This window comes from Trachurus japonicus, chromosome 11, assembly GCF_045865225.1.
Source record: "Trachurus japonicus isolate A0001 chromosome 11, Traja_1.0".
Taxonomy (NCBI): Eukaryota; Metazoa; Chordata; class Actinopteri; order Carangiformes; family Carangidae; genus Trachurus; species Trachurus japonicus.
The window spans coordinates 27947247-27963255 of NC_140917.1; the positions used below are offsets into that span (position 1 = coordinate 27947247).

At 44.4% G+C, this 16009-nt stretch overlaps 1 protein-coding gene across 1 annotated transcript in view; it reads left to right on the forward strand.

Annotated features, from left to right (window-relative positions):
* The first annotated feature begins 2031 nt into the window (after nt 1-2031).
* Nucleotides 2032-16009, forward strand: part of col8a2 (collagen, type VIII, alpha 2) — a 49606-nt gene continuing 35628 nt past the window's right edge. The window contains exon 1 of the mRNA XM_085792180.1: nt 2032-2838. The gene's annotated coding sequence lies outside the window, so the exon portion shown is untranslated. The remainder of the gene's footprint in view (nt 2839-16009) is intronic.

Genomic DNA, 16009 nt, shown 5'->3' on the forward strand with positions numbered 1-16009 from the left:
GGTATGCTGAGATATTTTTTTGAGCAGCCAGAGGCATGAATTCTTCAGTGGAACTGTACCATAGCCACAACTGGAGGAGGCAGAGGATTATTTTTGTGTGAGTGTGTGCATGTGTGTGCCTCCACCAAGGCTCATTGAGCTACAGAAACCTGTTGCTTTTGTGGTAAAGGGTGTGATCAACAACACTCTCCTCCACACACACACATTCTGAAACAGAAACACACACCTGGGGGATGAATGAATGAATGAATGGCAGGCCTGACTACCACACAGGGCTGCTATTGATGACATCATTGCTGGGCATCTGGTCACTCCACCCTTTCCATGTTCAGAGAGCCATTCAGTCAACCCCTACTGCACTATGGCCCTTTCACAGACATGACGCCTATTGCTTATTTCTAAGAGATTATTCAATTATGCCGGCTCCAGTCGTGAAGAAAATGCTTTTCTCTTGACTCTGATGGCACAATCAACAATCAGCCAAGTTTATGACCCCACATCAGTACAGTTAAGACATCTGCGAGTAGAGAGAAATTAAATGAACTCCTGCCCTGCATTATTCTTCTAACACATGATGATTAATCACATTGCTATCTTGATATTGATGAAACTTGCCAACAGCAAACCAAAGAAACGCATAAAATCCCATCTGCATTGTAAATCTTACCATAATAACACTCTTCAAACAGCGGGTCCCATTAAATATAGTAGTAGACATTATCCAAAAATGTCTTTACAGAGATGTAGCCGATATTTCGCGTGTGAGGAAAAGCTGCGTTCAGCTTGACTTTGGTTCTAATGTTTGGTAAATTACACAGTCTGGGGACATTTATTAGACTTCATGAGCAAAACATGAATGAAAGGAGTTCAGCAGGTCTGCCAGCTCTTGATAACTAGCTGGAATTTATGCAGTGATTGATGTAATGAATTAGTGGATGTTATTGACATGACAGACCTTTTAATAAATGACTCCCAGCTGGCACAACGTGATGATGAGCAAAGTCACAAAAAAAAAAAAAAAACCTGGACAAATGTTGGCTACATGCCTTTCTTTCTCCTCCTTGCTGCAGCGTTTCAAGATCCACTTGGAATCACTGTATCTATCTGATCTCCAACTCTGCCAATGGCTTAGTCCCAGTGGGTCTTTCAGGAAAAGGCTAGGCCACCTTCCCTCTAGCTCGTCCAATCAGAAGCCCAGAACAGCCTGCTCTTCAAGGTCCACTACCATCACACAGGGCCAGCTAACACTCTGCCAATTAAACACAGAATGCTAAGCTTGTGTTGGTCTTACTAGACCTCTGCTCTATTGGAAGTTACCTGGTGAATGATAAGAAACAACTGTAGTGCGTCCAGGTTGTTTGCTAACGTCCAAAACACGATTTCCAATTACCCATGCTGATGAGAGTGTATGCATTTTCCCAGCATATGCTTGGCACGTTTTAAATGTAACCTCTATCTGATACTTGTAATACATCTTGTAGCAATGAATAGCAGGGCTGTCGCAGTGAAAGGTGAACCCCTGTCATTTACTGCTGTGCTTTGGTGATTAACCCCGAGAGAGTGCTATCATGTAATGATTATACGCAAACTGCAGCAGGTTTTAGGTGACGACACAATGCTCCTTTATGTATTACATGTACCCAGTGTTATGTCATGCATAGAGATTATTAATTGGCCGTTGGAACTACAAGGTAAGAGAGGGGAGAAGTTTCTGTGGGAGTTCTTATAGGATTAAAATCTCTGTGGTGTTTCCTGCCAGTATCTACAGGTTAAATTGAATTTGATGATTCGATTAGGGAGCTTGTCTGAGAAGCAAAAGGATAAAGGGCAGGGTGATTTCTTGGAAGGTGAGTTTGGGAAGGAGAGGAGAGAAGAGGGAGGCAGAACATGAGAGAGAGAGAAAGAGAGAGACGCCTCCCAATTCCCCTCTTCTCGTCTCTTTTCGTTCCCTTCCCTCCTTTCATCCCACCCCACCCCTCCGTGCACGGCTGCTACCCCACCCCTTCCTGCTCACTCCCCTCAGTGCAGCCAGCCACAGACACTTGCTTTTTGTATGAAGGGGGTTAACCCAATGAACAATCCTGTCTGTCTTTCCCAAAATAAGCCAGTGGGAGAGGGATCGGCGAGTAAGCCAGGGAGATTGGAGCAGCGAGGTGCACAGCCCCTGGTTATAAGTCCTGGGAGTGGGAGTGCAGCTTGCTGGGACCCACATATACACTGCCTTGCTGCCTGCCTGACTGCCTGACTGACTTGACTGACTGACTGAGTCTCACTCCACTGTTACTCGCTCTCTCTCCCTCTCTGTCCTGCTCCCTCGCTCCTTCCCTCCTACTTTCCACCCTGAAGAGCGAGAGCGCACAGATTGGGAAGGTGCTCTTCAGACCTGCGTCTGGACAGCGTGAAGACGGCACAGAGAGGATTTTTCCCTCTTCTCTCATCTTCTCCCTCACTTTTACCATCTCTGCCAGATAGCACATGGATGAACTTTTTTGCTTTTTGCCGGCAGCATAAAAATAAAAGTTAAACAGACAATTTGCTCCACCTGCAGTTGAAAATATCCATTTTTTAACTTTTGTTTTTGGTTGTTTTTTTTCCTATCCCTCTGCACTTGTGAGCAGCACTGGACCAGTTCAGGGTGCCAGCTCTTTGCCCAGGAGGACACCTTTCCTCTTTTTTGGCTGCATGTTCATTGAATGTCTGATGCCATTGCATCCCATGGGAGACACGCGTGGCTGAAGCAAGGAGGGAGGTAGAAGAGAGACCCACCTGACGCTCGACACCTTCCACTTCCCTTACCCGCTGCATCCACCTGCCCTTTAACGCTCTGAGGAGAGAAAGGTAAGCCCTACCTGCCCTCACGCTGCCTCTGGCTGTGTTAACAGCCTCCTGTCCTGTCATCTCTTGTCTTTTCACTTTTATCACATGTGGCTGCAGTGTGCGTGGCCAAAAGAAACAGAAGGACAAACAGGAAAGGAGGAAAAATATAAAAATAAAAAACAGACGGTGCAATATCTCAGTCATGGGACCTGCATAATTCTTCTCAGTCCTAAACTAGTGTACAGAGTAACAACTTGCAGATTTAAAGGAACTGGTACAGTTTGTTCACAGAGCTCCTGCCAAGACAACGTATGGTCACTGATTCTAATATTCAAGTTGTAGCTTAACAACCTCTGTTGATCAGGGATGTTTCTTTGCACTGACAAGGACCCTGCCTCATGTACATGAACTTTTCGGGTGTTTGAGCTATAGGACACTGTCTATGCATCCATACCCACATGTGTCTGGGACTTCTGCTAGTGATGTTGAAGTGGTTGTGGTCTGTATTTGGCGTGTGTATCCAGGTGGGGCGGTGTGGTAGTTGGATATGCACAACTGGTTTGGCTCTAGAACAGATATTCTCATTATCCCTCTGAAGAGGAGTGTGGAGCATGTGGAGAGATCTTGTGTTTTTATCTGTGAACCATGAGTGACCAAAACCATGACTCACTGTCACATGTTCTGTTGGCATTGACTGTCAGAGAGTTTGTGGTAGATTTGATAAACAAACCTACTGTGAAGTGGATGACTACTGCACTTTTCTCTTCTCTTCTCTTCTCTTCTCTTCTCTTCTCTTCTCTTCTCTTCTCTTCTCTTCTCTTCTCTTCTCTTCTCTTCTCTTCTCTTCCCCCTGTTGCTTCACTCTGTCCATCCACTGTGACGTCTCTGGCAAGCGACGCTGCATTCCATTGTAACGACATCCCTCCATCGCAAACAAAAAGAGAGGAGAGATAGCGGCGACTGCGACTCCTCAGGTACCCAACGTGACAAAATAACAGAGGACGAGACAGATAGGACGAGATGAGCACAAAAATGAATAGGAGAAGGGACCAACAGGAACACATTAGTGAAGGTAAGAAAACATGTCCAAAAAAAAGAGAAGATTCCAAAATTCATGCTTAGATGTGATGATCACATGTGTTTTGGTGCAGCAGCAGCAGGCTTTTTCAGGAAGGAGAAAGAGAGAGAGAGAAAGGGAGAGAGGTATAGCTTAGGAGAAAAAGGGGAGAAAGTCTGGAAAAGACAGTGGGCTGGAGCTCTGAAATCCAAAAACATTTGGCAGCTTCTCACTATTTCACTGGCTCAGAGCAAGAAAAGTCAACTGGATATGTACCTGTGTGTGCATTGATGCACGTGTAGCCACACATGCTTGCTCCTAGGTGACTGAACCTGTGTGAGTATCAAAGTGCGTTACACAATCTTAAAGGGGAGTGGGTGAATGGATACACACCGAAGCGTAACCCCCTCCCCCCCATCACCAGTAGTGAGGTTGGACAGGAGTATTGTGGTCTGCAGAGCTGCTGGTGCACAGCAGCGTCTGCTTTCCTGTTAAAAAGTAGGATCTGCTCACCCTCTTTGGGCCCTCTCTTCTAGATTTAGTGGTTTGCAGTCAGCTTCCCTCCCTCTCTTTGTTTCTACTGATGTACCTGGAGGTGAGGAGATTTATGCCCGTCTGCCTCTGCCAGCACAACTCCCCTTTTTTCATGGCATCAATTTCAATGTCTGGCACAGATGTGATGACAACATTGTGCTGTGACCACGGCAACCCCAGCGCCACTGACTGGGATTCTGTGTTCTGTAGTGGGTGGCGACTGGTCAGCAGTTGGTTGACTGGTGGTTACACACAGCTCAAATGTGTATTTGTGTGTGTATGGTGCATAATTTAACCACAACCAACAGCCTCCGACCGGCTGCCTATTCCAGTCTTTTGATCCTCGTTGCCAAGGCGTGACCGACCATACACAAACACCAGTCACGCTGGATGCACAGTGGCAGACACATGCAAACTTTATGCCCTGTGCAAGGCAAACATCTACATGGATTTAACACTCCTTACAGATATACACACGCACACACACACCTCAAACAGATGAACACACTTGCACTGTCCGTTGCCAAACCGCCTGCTCATATAGTGCTGAGCTTCTCACGCCCCACTGCAGCTACTTTATAGGCCAGAACGTGTTGAAGTTGAGACTTTTAAGACTCCAAACCTGACATCAGCTCTTCCATTTTTTGAAAATATTTGAGGATAATTCCTGCTCTGATGTCAAGGTCAGTGAACAAGGTCCTCTCTGTGTATCTCTAAGCTTTTTGGTGGAAGTTTTCATCCTCATCCTCATTAGAGCAGCAAAAGAGAGAGAGCTGAAAGCAAAGGGCTCAGATGTAAGCCACTACGGATGTCTCTCGTCTCAGCCAGGTGCCTGACTGTGATTCTGGTTCTTGCTTAAACATCTCTCACTCTTTCCTCATCAGAGGGTAAGAGGTGGACTCGCCCTATTTGTACAAGCTGAGAGCAAAAGAGACTGAAGTAGAGCTGAGGGTATTTTAATTGGACCATCCAACCTCTGTTTCACTCTCCTTGGCTTGTTAAAGAGTTTACACTCTGTGGCCACAAGGAGGCAGAATACCAGGCAGTTCAACATGGATACAAACACATAGCATCTTGTAGGTGAGAGAACCTGTTGTTGTTTTTGTGAATACAGAAGGTTTTAAGAGCTTATTAACGTAACTTTCCACTATATTTTCGGTAACACTTTACTTGAATAGGTATTCATAAGATTTACATAACTCTGTCATAACCATGACATAACAGCTGTCATGAACATCATTGAATACTTATGACGGCTGTCGTTAAGTGTCATTCGGTAAGTTATGTCACTTTTAATGCAAAGTTGACATTGTTTGAGATGTTTTTGTTCTGACAACTTGACATAAAGACAATTTGCATCAAAAGTGACATTACTTACCGAATGACACTTAATGACAGCTGTCATAAGTATTCATTGATGTTTATGACAGCTGTTATGTCATGGTTATGACAGTTTTATGTCAATCTTATGAATACCTATTCAAGTAAAGTGTTACCATATTTTCTCATAACACTAATAATGCTGCTTCTCATTATTCTGCCGTTAGCTGTCACACCACAACATGCAGAACTTTATGTATCACTTGCACATATCTACACTGTGCTCCCCAATAGTCCTATACTTTTTGTTTGTAGGCTATCTGTTTCTGTATGTGTGTGGATCTGTCTTTTACCCATGCTCACAGGAAATGAAGGAGAATGCCACTCATTCTCAAGGAAAAGTAAACGCCCATTTATTCCTTTACTTCCCTGGAACACACACACACACACACACACACACACACACACACACACACACACACACACACACACACACACCTTTTCCTTTTGTTTCATGCATACTTTAACATGAAGAGGAAAGAGAGTGAAAACAGGGCACTCCTTTAAGGATCTCTCCAATAAAGAGTGCATTTTCTTCAAGGGCTCTTTTCTGCCAGAAAGGCCATGCCTGTAATTACACACACGCACACACACGCACATATACTGTACATGCACACACTCTTCAGCACATATTATGAGGCTTGCTAACTGGTGCTGCTGATATTCTCAAATGAGGAATTGCCGTGAAGGGCGGTGGAAACAGAATACAGACCCTGGTCTTAATCATTGCCTGGACCATAACATTCAAGATTAATAGACCGGATTTGTTTTTCAGCTCAAAGGGGGGAGAAGAAAAAAAAGACAGACAATAAAAGACTGAAACATTTTCGCATACATTTCCATGAAGATTTGCTTGTTGTCCCCCTTTGCTTCCTTTTGCCTTTTCTGTTTATTGTCTCTAAGCTGTTTGCACATTTCCAGTAGCCATCTTGGCCTGGATGTGCAGCTGATATGTGGTAGTCAGTCAGCTATATGGCAGATAGTGAATCTACATGGCCCTCCAGAGTAGATGGAGGAGCATGTTATTAATCAGGCCCTTGTATTGAAGGACATTGTTTTGGCTCTGTGCTCTGTATGAGCTGTGAAGAAACAGAGCACAGGACAGGCAGAGGTGGAGGAAAACAAAAAACAGTAGACAGAGAGTTTTCCATGATAATTCTGTTTTATTTGTATGGAAAAATTGGCAAGTTGACTTATTTAGCTCTCTTTCTCTGTGTGTGTCATTCTCTGATTCATTTGTCTGTCTCCCTTTATCTGTGTTTATCTGTCTCCCATTTGCACTTTCATTCTCTCATAACTGTGTCTGGACCAAAGGGAGATTTTCCACTGGGCTGGCAGCAGCAGGGGGACAGAGAGAGAGAGAGAGAGAGAGAGAGAGGGTGACTGAGCAGTGGGGAGGCTTGGCAGACGCCCCCTGTTATTTTTCCTCCGCCTCCCATTGACTCTGTCAGCAGTGCCTCAGTCCTAGAAGAGGCTGCAGACGCAGAGGGGCTTGACAGAATGCCCTCTTCAGCTATCAGGGGAAACTTATCACAGACAAGTCAGAAGCAAGAGGAAGTGTGGACTTGCATCATTGCATTGCTACTTTTTCTTTTCTTAACATTACCCATTCTTCTTGAATTCATTCCAGTTGCATCTGCTTCTTCCTTTCTTTCCGTCCTTTTCCATAATTTTTACTGGTGTAGACTACAAATTCTCTTGAATCAAACCCCTGCTCCTCACCATGTTTAAACTATTACTCCTCTAGTAAAGCAACCTCGTTCTCCAATGCCAGACCAAGGCCTGAACAAGGCGCAGTAACTAAGCTACGGACAACACATTACTAAGCAATGCTTCCTGGAGTCAAATCTATACTTTCCAATGGTGTGTTGGAGGTTTTTGGGACGGCAGCTCGTGTTTTCAGAGAAGATCCAACAGGAACAAACAGGAACGAGAGCCCGAGTGCTCATCCAGCAACACTGCTGTTGTTAGTTAATGGGATGTGACATCTTGCGCTCTTCCGTTGAGGCTGAGTTTTCCCTCGTTCTTCTCTGTACGCAATAGAAGCAAGAGTTTCCCCGTGTTCTCCTCAGGATGTGTGTGACCTTCCGCTCTTCGTTTCAGCTATGGGGAAGAAAAGGGGGAGAATCCATAACACTGAGCAAAGGCAAATGAAGATTGTTTGATGTTTGTATGTTCAGGTAGCTGGTACAAATGAGCATGTGTGCACAGTGCATGTGGGCAGGTTTATTTGCCTTTGGCTTTTGACTCTGCTACCTCTCATTCATTACCCCTCAGTTCACCGTCTGGCAAGAATTTTGTTTGGGGCTTCCAAAAGCAGGACGTTGGGCCAACTCTTAACAGGGGTCAACTCCTCAGTATAAAACTCATATTATCCCTCTTTTCATCTTGTTGCAGACGGGCTTCCCAGGCCAACTGTTTATTTTTATTATTTCACTTCAGATGCAGGATGGATATATCTCTCTCTGATGGGTCAATATTGAGTAAGGGGTTGGAAACGGCTCTTCTGAGACTGTTCGAAAAGCTCCAGACTTTGTTATTGTTCAGTCTGAGCTTGATTTAGACGTGTGCGTAGGTGTTCGTAAAAAGAGAAAAGAGACCGGGGTTATTGTGGTGTTATGGTCCCCTCGGAGCAGGATAATAAAAAGCATTTTATTTCGCAGAGCCAGATATTCTGGAGTAGGAAATGGATGCTTACTAAGTGACACATGTGTTGTATGCTCAGACAAAGCAAAGTTTTTCCTAATCCTCAGTAGCAGACATCATCTCTACCAAGCATCAACAAGTTTCGTTCCACCAAATTCCTCCTAGCGAAGCTAACATTTGTTAAAGGAACAGCTCGACATTTTGAGAAATACTCATACCTAAAGAGAAGATCTGACAACCAGCGCCTCTATAGCTCATCAAGAAACAAGAAATACATTTACTTGTTTTCTGTCTTTGTGTGAAGCTAAACCAACCAGCTGTTACTGGTAGCTTCATGCGTGGCTGACCAACATGAACATTTGTTTTTCATCTAACTCGATAAATTAAAGAAATGCATTTCCCATAATGCTCAAATTCCCACAGAAAACTGTGCCTACAGTAAATTTCTAGTCATGTTATACATAAAAAGAGCAGAATTTATTGCAAATTTATTGAATTTATTGCAAATATTTATTGCAATAGCTTTTGGTCATCACCTTATGTAGTTTGTGTGAATATATAAGCACAGTGTAGTGTATTTACTGTACACACCCAGGAAACACTCAGTGTTCAGTTTTATATTTGTTTTGGTCGTCATCAGCGTCTGAGAGAATAATCTCATTTCTTGGTTGATAAATCCACCATGTTGGTGCTGTAGTACAACATTGATTAGTGCAGTCAGTGGAACTTTGAAGTTAAAGGTGCATTGTGTAGGAATTACTCCCATCTAGCTTTGCGGTTGTATATCTCAAGCAACTCGATCGTATTTTTGACGCTGCATTCACGTGAAATTGGGCAGACCGCAGACGGACGACAGCCGCTGCACGTAACGGCATAAACAAGCCTCTATGTAAACAAGTGGTCCGTCAGCACGAGGCAAAACAACACACGTGACAATATGTTGTCATGGCGATGTGGTATTGTTTACCTGACCCACGTTTTACCGGCTTTCTCTGGACTTCTGTGACTAAAATGACATCTGGTTTGTTACTGACGGCCGTCTGCCTGACTGCAGGTGAATGCAGCATCAGTGTAACGCTCCATTCCTCCTCACTGCGTTACCGCAGTGACTTTTCACAGACGCCACCTCCACCTGAGCCGACAGCTCCGGTGTCTCCGCTGAGTTTCCGTGGTTTCCTACCGTCACGCTGCCACTGAACGTAAAAACATGGTGACACCACATGGCAGCCAGCGCCGAGCTTACCCGCTCCATGGAGATATGAATGATATGGATATATCTCTCTCTGATGGGTCAATATTGAGTAAGGGGTTGGAAACGGCTCATTCAGAGCTGAAAGGAACACTTCAGTTTGTTGATGGGGTGATTAGTGATTAATGAAAAACAGACTTTTGAACCAAATAATCGATTTTCGTGAATAGATAACAGGAGAAGTTACACAATGTCCCTTTAACAGTAGGAGGTTATGACACAAACTAGTTTGATAGGAGATTGCAACATTTACTATCATTGTGTTTGTTATGTCCTTTCACATGTTAATCACTGTGGTGTCTTTCACTAACAGGCGATGACAGGTGCCCACCACACGGCTGCAGACATCTGTGAGCCCTCTTTCTTCCAGCCTTTCACGAACTGGCAGGAGTTGCCAGTTTCTGCCCACATAAACACCTGAAGTTTAGCTTGGCTCACACCGTTCCTCAAAAAGATGGATTTAAGAGGACTTATCCCCTACAGTGGACCACCGTGGGCTTTTGGTTTGTTTCTTCTGAAAATGTAGTTATGTCACACTCTATTACATATCCCAAGAGCATATATTACGCCTCTTGTGGGTCATACAGGCTTTGTGTACAGTACATTGATATATTTACCTTGGCTTCAATCCCATGTGAAGACAGCAAATCGAAACAACTAATTAGACCAAAACACACAAATTTTGCTCGAGCCATTACAGTATCCCATGATTGTTCGATGCAGGGTGCCGGTTCACTCAGACTTTATGTTTAAATGGCTTTGGCTTACAGACTTAATCCTTTCTGTACAGACTTTGAGCTCATTGGGCAACATGTGTTTCATAATGCAACTCTCAGAGGCATTAGGCAGCATACAACACAACCAGTCCTTCAAGGCTTTTGTCCTAATCATTTCCTGTAATCAGCAGCAAAGTAGTGAAACGATGAAATGAAAAAGCGACTTTGTGCTCGTTCCAGCTCGTTTTAGGTGAGCACTGTGTGAGATCGACTGAGTGCATTCTGCCTTGTGTGCGTGCGTGTGTGTGTGTGCATGCGTAGTCCTAACTGCAGTTCTCTTGTTTCTGTTTATCCCTGCAATATATGTAATGCTTCCTGAAGTTCGACAGGAGAGAGCAGTGGAGTCTGGCAGCATTCCTACGTGCTTAAAGAAGCTGTTGAAGAAGAATTATTTTGTTTCATGCTCACAAGACAGGAAGGGTTATTGCTCTGCCTCCAGTAACAATTTAGGAGGGATACAAGCAGAGTAGAGTTTCATAGAGAACATTTGAATGCTGTACGGTGAAGAGTAGGATAAACAAACAGGAGACTAATTGGATGACAACCTCACTGTTTGCCTCTCCATCGCGCATTTGCTCGGTTTTGTCTGTCAATGTGAATTTAAGTAGGTAACATAAGTAAGAATGTGAGCAACTGTGGAAAGTTTTTCCTTATAAAACTGGAGTTTAAGTTAGTGGTGCCTCATTAACCATATATAGCGATGACGCTAAGTATATTTACATAGATCAAGTGCAATATTCAGCGCATTCATCCATAATGAGTGAATTGTTTTTACCCTTTTCCGTGCATGGGAACACGATTAAAGGGTTTAGGAAGCTGCTGCTGACTGTAGGAGCACAGCTGCCGTTGCATAAAGCACCACAGAAGTGAACTGTCTTGTTAAAAACTGAGGAAGGTCAAAGATTTACATGAGCCGAGCTAAAACCCGGACGTTGTGTGGATGATAGATTGCAGAGTGAAAACTTCCAACTCCCTCTACCTGACATTAACCATGCAAGTCTGCAGTTGTTTGGACAATGAACGCTACAGAAGGACAACCACTTCTGGGAAGATGTTCATTGACCAACCAACATAATACTTAATTAGTGAGTGCTTTGAATCAATTACCATGGGCTTTCATGTGGTTTGCAGATGTCTTAACAATCTCTCTTCCCCACTTTTTCTGCTCTTTCCTCTGCGAGCCGCCAGCAAAAAAAAAAAAAGTGCGCTGTTGCATTGCCTCATTGCTAATTTGAACCAGAGAAGTGGTCATTTCCTAACAGTGGGCCCCGGTCTGCTCAACAAGCCGAACCGACAACCAGCCCAATGGAGCCTGAGCTGGAGTGCTCCCAGAGCTGGGCAGAAACCACACAAACCCAAGTCTTCCTGACATGTGGTGAAAGTGTGATAGGGATATAGGAAACATCAGGAAGGGTTAGGAAAGAGGGATGGCGATGGATCCATCTGGAAGAGAAGGAAAGATTCAAGTGAGACACGATGAAAAACGGGGATAGGAGAAAGTGGAAGGGGCGATGATTGTGGGAAAGAGGCAAAGAGAGGTGAAAGCACAGGAAAAGATTTGAGGGTAGAAGAAGCAGAAAAGAGAAAATAAGCTCGGTCTGAGGAGCACTCAGTTTGTAGGAACCATGTGGCGTCTTTGATCTGGCCGAGGATTTGAACCAGTGTCAACAGAAACATGCAGGGGCCGTCTGTTTGCTCCCAGACACAGATCATTCCTCCATGAATTACTCTGCTTTCAGTTCTCTGCAACCTCTTTACTACTCCAATGTTTGTTTACCCTGTCGGGAACACCCGGCCCATTTCTCAAGTTGAGCAACAAGCTCGGTAATACCTCAGAACTCCTGCAATCAGCTAAACTTTCTATGCCGTTAATCTCTAGGGGGAAGCAAAAAAAAAAAACTGGGCTGTTTTGAAGATTTAAAAGATACATTTGAGACACAGTGCTGCCTTTATATTCCGTAGTTTACTCAGCAACAGCGTCAGTTCTCCTTTAGCCCTGTATGACAGGATCTATTCATTCTTCTCCAGTCACTGTCTTCCATCACACAAGCGAGGCATGTTCTGTATCCCTGGTAGTCTGGAAGGAAGGGGGAGGGATAACAAGGAGGCGGAGGATGAAGCGGAGGATGCAGACATGTCCGCCAGATCGTTATAGTGAGAAGATGTGTCCTGAATGCTGCATCCCTGCCATATGACAGGCCGCTGATTCAAACCGCATGTTGGGAGCAGAGAGATGGTGAAGAGACACTAGAGATACAGGCCTGTTCATGGTTAGATTGCAATGTCCATCTAGAGACAATATTCTGTAGCAAAGAGAAACTTTTTTAAGAGCTGCACTAAAATAAAAAATGTTTGAAGTGACCCACACAGAGTTATCACCTGACTCAGTTGTTAAACTCAACTCTGCAGACCTTTTTTAGCACCTTTTAGCTTATTGTTTTGGGTTTATGGCCCAAAATCTTGGCTTTCTGATTGAGGTCTCTGAAGCTGGCTTGGCTTGCTAAGTACAAAGTTGGATTATGAGAAATCCAGTGTTTTTGGAGCTTGACCTGTAAAAAGGGTTCTAAAATTCAGAATATCTTGGCCTCTGCTGTATTTATTCCTTTTTAAATCCTCACAAATTATGGAAGAGCAACCCTAAACCAAATAGTAGTTGATATTTTATCATTCTTGAATGAAATACTTGAATTGGGTATGCTTAGATTCAATTCCAAGGTTCAAGTTTGAGCTCTGTCTTTGCTCTTGGATGTTCATATTTTGCAGTATAAAAACAGACATCAGTGTTGTGTGAAAATGGTTAAAATATCAGCGGCATAAGGAGAACCACATATCTGTGTGCTTAGTCCCTCTCTGGGAGTGAATCAGCCAGGACATCTCGTCTTCAGGGATGCTGAGGAAGGCCAGCTGAGACAAGCCAGGCGCAGCGAAGTAGGGAAACGCACAAACAGCCATCCTCCGTCACGTGGAGACAATGACAAATCCAGACTTCTTCAACACTTGCAGGGAATGTGCGTAGACCCCCTCCAAGCCAGCACAGTACACGGGGCCTTTCCCCGGTGGGCCGTATACAATGTGTCTGTGATCCGAAAACCAGGTTCGCGAACATTTCTCTCTGTCTTGTGTCTTTTTCTGTTCCCATGCATAATTCTGTTGATCACATATGTCTTGTTGTTTTCTCTGGAGTTTTGCTTGTCGAAAGGCATCTCCCTGTGAGCAGAGAGCGATGATAGGCAGGTAGTCATAACGCCGAGCTCATCTCAGACAGACAGATAATGCTTCTGTTCTACAGCACCACCGCGGTCTGTCCAAGTGTTATTGATAGTATCAGAGAAGAATCACTTCACACTGCAGAAGGCTGCAGCTTGTTTTCACTCACAGAGCTGCAACTAACTTTTCTCTTTTCACGTACTGTACAATTGACACGATATTTTACTTCAACTGAATCACTGCATGAATGCCATTTATAGAAATTATTGAAAATGAGGATTTTCCAAAAGCTACCATTGTCTAGTCATAGTCGCATGTGACCCATTTCTACATTTCCAAAGAAATGACTATGTGATGCAACTATGGGGACCAAACTTTAACAAAACAAACGTTGCATTATGGGGTTTCTCACTACTGAACTCCTTCTTTTTTTTGGCTTTAATGAATAGTATAGTTGAGACAGACAGGAAATGGGAGGCAGAGAGAGGGGGGAATGACATGCAGCAAAGGGCCGCCCCAGTCGGGATTCGATACGGGGCCGGCTGCACTGAGGACTATAGCCTCTGTATATGGGACGCCTGCTCTACCCACTGAGCTAAACGACGGCCCTGCTGCTGCTCTCCTTCTTGACCACTGATGCATATCAAACAAATGGGAGAACAACGTCGAGGTATGCACTCCATGGAGTCTGCATCGATTAATCTGCTAATCTACTCCATGTGACACTCCTCCTGCCTACGTACCTACCCATTACACTGCTCTCAATACGATTATTCAGAGAGGAGAGGAAAAAGAAAAGCATTAGTTGTAATGCTGCCAGGGTCCAAAAATTGTCCAAATAGTTCTCAGGCCTGCCAGACACAACAGCATATTCACAGTCTCGGCCTGTCTGTGGATTCAATTGCGTCTGGCACATTTTGATTCTGTCTTCTGTTGTGTCCCTTAGCTATTTTGGCATTTTGCTAAAATACTGCCTACATCATCTTGTCTGTCTTGTGTCAAGAAACAGCATGTCAGTGCTGGACAAGCTTAAGTCCACGTTCCCATGCAGCGATTTAAACTTTATGTCTCTTCAGTCCATTACATATCCTGAGCTCTGGGGAGGAAGGGGTCCTGTCATGCCTCATCTGTAACCTCAGATGCACTTCATCCTATGTCCAATCTTCATCGTCTCTCTCTGTCCATGCTTCTCTATTGGTCGGTCATTGACTCCGCAGAGGGCGTGTGGAATGTGTCTGTAATCATTTTCGGTGCATTTTTCTGCAACAAGAGGGAAGCTCAGACAGTAACACAAAGTGTCTGGTGGGTGGGAGCACACAGAGATTCAGACGGCACAGACAGGCAGACAAAGTAATGGATGGTGACGTTTGTTAGCTGAAAAAATCATCTGATCTACAGATAGAGAAATTAAGACTGGCCAGGACAGAACAGAACAAAAAACACCTTTGTTCTGTTGACTTATGATGCTTTGGGAAACACAGTTTTCAACCCAGATGGTAAGGTTTTGTCTCCACTATCAGTCTAGACTCCATTTATTTACACATCTGTGCTCGTGCGATAAGCAAATTGTAGCCATTATCTTATGAGAGTGAGAGGGCAATTGTGTTTTTCTCCACAGTGTGGATAAAGAAGCAGAGGCAGAAAGAGAGAGAGAGAGAGAGGGAAAGGGAGAGAGAAAACGCACACAAGCAAAAATGAGTGTGACCACTGTGGGAGATGTGGTGAACATCAAGAAGTGGGGGTGGAGGTAGAGGTTTGGTGGGGGGAGGGGTCGGTGGGTGGGTGGGTGAAAGAAATTTGGCATCGCCGATGGAAACGGGGTCTGGAGCCGGCGCACACACTCGCGCATAAACACATACATACGCACTCTCGGAGGACGGACACCAGCACCCATCATTCAAACAGCATTTTAAGGGCCATTTAAGTCATTCCAATAAAAACCTCAGCCGTTATAATACGTTGTCCAGGGGAGACAGAGGGAGAGAAAGTTATGGCATGGGCAGGCGAGGGGTAAGGGCTAGTAGAAAGAAAATGCAGGGAAAGTAAGTCAGACAATGTTTGTTTTCAAGTCTGCACTTTGAATCTTTTTCATGTCATTCTCCCGCCCTGCTTCTCTCGGTGAGAGGAAGGCAAGTTCTCCAGTCTGGGAAAATGATTTAGTAATAGCAGGAAGGTGCGAAGGGTTTATATTCCTGTCAGTCTTATCAGTAATCACTCCAGTTCTTCTGTTAAAGCTAACTGTGTGGTATTTCCCACCGGTGTTGTTCTGTTGGCTCGCACACAGTGATTTATCCACAGCGGCCAAATACTGACCCCATGTTGGCAACCTGTTGCCAGGAAACA